Below are 4955 nucleotides of genomic sequence, written 5' to 3'. Positions count from 1 at the left end.
TTTTTAAGTAGGCTCCACACCCAACGTGGGGCTTGAAATCAGGATCCTAAGATTAAGAGTCACTTGCTTTACTGACTGAGCCAGCCAGGAGCCCTGAACAGTTTTGTTTTATAAGAGCATTTTTGAGATATTCACATACTGTGAAATTTGCCCATGCAGAGAATTGTGCGATCATCACCATTATCTAATGCCACATTTTTGTTAGCCCAAAAGAAAACCACACACCCACTATCAGTCACTCCGACCCTTTCCCCAGGCTCTGGCTATACTTACCTACTTTTGGTCTTGCCGGATTCACTTATACTGGACATTTCATATAAATGGAGTCATAATACAGGAACTGTTTGTAAATGGCAAAAGAAAGCAATTCTTTGATCTCTATTCCAACTACCATAGTTTGGGTAGATTTCTGCTTCCAGAAAAGTGCTTTTAGAGTAGTGCCCAATATGTAATTTATAAATTCCTATAATATTCATCATGAACTCTTTTGGGGAATTAGTTCAACAATACCTCCAAATTGAAGTGAAATTGGTGTTACTCAAGACAAAAGTGGCTGAAATTAGTCATCTTCTGAAATCATTACTTTTTAAGTATGGGTCCGTGAGAATGTGGGCTAAGAGTTATACCTATTATCTTATATTCTGAAGTAGGAGACAAGAAAAACTAACTATAAAGCTCTGCTATCTCTCTTAATTAATCCTTAAATAAATACCCAAGTCCTCCACCCAGGCCCACAGCGTAGAATGAGCTGACAAGAACCCGCCTGGTGGTGAAAAATAACATCCACAGAGAGAAAACCGTGCTAGGTATTGTGCTAGGCATTTTCCTCCCACCAATTCTGAGATAAGTACTATAAGAATGAGAACATGAGACTCAGTGACATTCAATAACTTACCCAAGGGAGGCTACTTGCCTAGTATGTGGAAGTGTTTAATAATGGATAAAAGCACAGAATCAGGAGCCAAGCTATCTGGGTTCAAATCTTGAATTCCACAGCACACTACCTGGGTGACCTTCAGCAAGTTCCTTTACCTCTCTGTGCTTCAGTGGGCCTCTGTAAGGAAGGGATACTAATAATGCATACCTTACTGGGAGGTTGTAAGGTTCAAATAAGTTAGTACCTAAAGCACTTAGAACAATGCCTGGCATATTAAAAGCCCTTTAAAAGTATGAACTATTACTATTATTAGAATCCAGATTTGCCTAGATTTAAAGTTCTTGACCTTGATGAAAAACCATGCCTCTCTATGCTTACCCTCTATTCTTGCAGAGTTAGGAGATCTGGGCTGGAGCTGAACTGACAGTGCTGCAGAAGGTGATGTCTCAGTCAATGTGTAAGCCTGGTGCACTGAGCACATTGGTGGTACCACCCTGTTCACACTCCGGACAATGTCTGCCGCACCTTATTTCCCCACCCACTCTATGTAAATACCACAGCTCTGGCCTGCATTGCAATAGTACGCGTTACAAGGATGAAAAAGAAGGGTGTGAGAGCGGTTGCCTTCTGCAAGAGCTCTTTTACATCACTGTAAAAGCAGAATAATAAAACTTCACTGTCACTTTCAAGAAAGAGAGAAGCAAAACCAGGCCAATGAAGTGATAACATGAACTAATGACCAGGAAGATATTTGCCTGCCCACATCCCAAAGCAAAGGGGCCATTAAGATGATTGATGGCAACAGTGGGTTACCATTATTGGTTTTGACAGCAACTGTCTTTAAGAGGACTAGGTCCTGTAGTCCTAGAAGTCTGCTTAGATTTCCAGAAGGAAGGAACTCCAAGAAAAAAAAAAAAGCGGTTCCCTAAAACATAAATAAAGAGGGCAAACTTGAATTTTGTTTTCTTTTTAATTTTTCTTATTAAGTAATCTCTATGCCTAGAGGGAGGGAGAAAGATGGCAGCAGCAATACTGGAACATATGGGTGCATTATGGATACAGAATCTGAAGGGGAAGCTGGCCTTAGGGCTTCTTTCATCTCATAATGTTTTACCCCAATCACATATCCACACGAGTGGGTCTCCCGACATTTCTCAAAGATAGGAAAAGAAGAATAAAATTGTTTATCCTCCACAATTGCCTGGAGAACCTCGGACACCAGCAGAAATCTACCATTGTCGAAGGCAAATAAAATACAGCAAAGATAAGATGTGGTATTTGGCAAAATTGCTACGAGGAATGTCCATTGACCAGGCTTTGGCTCAACTGGAATTCAGGGACAAAAAGGGGGCCCAAATAATTAAAGAGATTCTCTTAGAAGCACAAGATATGGCAGTGAGAGACAACAATGTGGAATTCAGATCCAATTTATATATAGCTGAGTCGACCTCAGGGCGAGGCCAGTACCTGAAATGCGTACAATACCATGGCAGAGGTCGCTTTGGGATCATGGAGAAGGTTTTTTGCTATTGTTTTGTGAAGTTGGTGGAAGGCCCCCCCCACCTCCACGTGAGGCACCAAAGGCGGCCATCACCCACACCAAGGAGTATTTTCAGGAGCTCCGCAACCGGACCATTATTCACACTCTGTGATTGGGGATTCAGACTCCACAGTGTATATATTTTGCCATTTATTTCTTAAAAACAAAGAGAAATTAAAGACAAATGCTTATTTTAAAAAAAAAGTAATCTCTATGCCTAACGTGGGGCTTGAACTCACAACCCCAAGATCAAGATTTGCATGGTCAGGTGCCTGCGTGGCTCAGTCAGTTAAGCATTTGCCTTTGGCTCGGGTCATTATCCCAGGGTCCTGGGATGGAGGCCCACATTGGGCTTTCTGCTCAGTGGGGAGCCTGCTTCTCCCTCTCCCTCTGCTGCTCCACCTGCCTGTGTTCTCTTTCTCTCTCAAATGAATAAATAAAATCTTTAAAAAAAAACAAAAAGATTCGCATGGTCTACCGACTGAGCCAGCCAAGCACCTCGAATTTTAAGTTTTCTTAATAAAATGTGTTATCTCTTTATCTGTATCTCTTATCTGCTTGCCTCTCTGGAATCATTTTAGAGAAGATTTAATAGTCAGTAAATAAATAAATCCCTGCTGTTTGTAACCTGGGTTCTGCCTGAAATGATCAAATGATAAAATTTGCTTCTTTTCCAAAATTCTTTTACAATAGGGACGACTGGGTGGCTCAGTCGGCTAAGCACCTGCCTTCCCCTCAGGTCATGATCCTGGGGTCCTGGGATTGAGTCCACATCAGGCTCCTTGCTTGGCCAGGAGCCTGCTTCTCCCTCTGCCTGCTCTGCCTGCCATTCCCCCTGCTTGTGCTCTGTCAAATAAATAAATAAATAAATAAATAAATAAATAAATAAATAAATAAATCTTTTATAATAGAAATTATAATTAATCTAATTAAAGAAACGTGGTATTTTTTACTAAAACTTGCAGATTCTTTTTTAGTCAATTCAACTTATTTTTCATTTTCATACAAACTGGTAAAATCATTTAGCTCACTGGTTACTTGGGTCCAGCCCCTGAGAGAGGAAGCTTTGATAAACTAGTCCCAGTTTATTCCAGGAACGTGGTTAAGTTGTTTCTGGGACTTTTGATCAGGAATGAACAATACTGAAGAGTCAAAAAATCACTGATATCATCTGTAATAGGTGTTTTGTGTGGGCTGGTGAGGTGCAGATAGAGCTTCAACCACTTACCCCAATTCCACCTCCCCTGAGCTTAGACTGTGCTTCATATACTGCTCATCATCCACCTGACTCTCATTTCATCAGAAGGCTGACATTAAAAACCAGTGACTCAGTGAGAGAGGAATGAGTAAGAAGCCCAAAACATAAATAGAATCCTATTATGCTTGCTCCTCTTTCACATATGCCTCTGGAGTATGTGAGTGACTAAATAAGTGAGTGAGTGTAAAAGCATTTGAATCTGAGTAACAAAATAAATAACTATAGTACTGTATTATAACTCAAAGTGTAAGTTAAATATCCATGAGTTCATACTGACATGAGTAAATGATTGAAAAAATAAATACATGGAAGAAAAGGGAAAATCTTTCTTACAGAATTCCAAATAATAAATGTAGATATTTTCACCTCCACGATATGGAGCCTAATCTTCCTCCCTTTAGGTGTACGCTGGACTTAATGACTTCCAAAAGTTGAGCAGGGAAAGAGAAAATAGTGACTTGATGGTGGAGAAACCTGGTGCAGACCCCACCTTAGCCAGGTGATCAAGGCCGGCATTATCGGTAATGTCAGGTTGATATCATCTACCCCCTGATCCCATACCTATATCACAGAACTATCTAAATATATAAGGAAATTTAATCTTAAAAATATATTTAAAATCTCTTTTGTTTCTTTACACACTTGCCACAATTTAGGGATAGGTATGAGTGTGTGAGTATATTCAGGAATGTACAGAAGAGGTTTGAGAGGAAATAGACCAAAGTGTTAACAATGGGTACTTCCAGGGAGAAAAGTGTTCTTGGAGGAAAGGGGACAGATGAAGGAGCACTTTCATTCTTTATTCTACGTATTTCTGCATGGTTTTAAATTTTTTCACACTTTTGTGATTTTATTAATTTTAAAAAATAGAAATGGTCAAAAAGAAAGAGCTCTAGGGAGAAATTTGCAACTTTACACTCCATAGCTCTGGTCTCCTTCCAAACATGAAGAAGTGCTCTCATAAAGCATCTTTTGAAGATCTTCTCTGATTTGTCATTCTCTACTTTCATTGATTTTCAAAATACTTAATTACAACAATATAATTTAATGCTATTCTTAAATTTGAATTCTCCTTTCTCAACTCTAAACTCTAGTGTCTTTTTCCAGCAAGAGTGTTAAGGCTTAGTTAGATGGTGAGTGCCTATATGTCTGTGGGTGTTCTATGTAAGTGATGAATCACTGAATTCTACTCCAGAAACCAATATTGCACTGTATGTTGACTACATAAAATTTAAATTAAAAAAAAAAAGAGTAGCTCCCAGGACTACTAATCTTTGCCC

At 39.4% G+C, this 4955-nt stretch overlaps 1 pseudogene; it reads left to right on the top strand.

The window, feature by feature from the left end:
- Positions 1–1894: 1894 nt before the first annotated feature.
- LOC116634995 lies at positions 1895–2529 on the top strand (annotated as a pseudogene).
- The last annotated feature ends 2426 nt before the right edge of the window (positions 2530–4955 follow it).

Source organism: Phoca vitulina, unplaced genomic scaffold (genome assembly GCF_004348235.1).
Source record: "Phoca vitulina isolate PV1807 unplaced genomic scaffold, GSC_HSeal_1.0 scaffold1, whole genome shotgun sequence".
NCBI classification, from domain to species: domain Eukaryota; kingdom Metazoa; phylum Chordata; class Mammalia; order Carnivora; family Phocidae; genus Phoca; species Phoca vitulina.
This window is presented reverse-complemented; position numbering and strand designations above follow the sequence as displayed.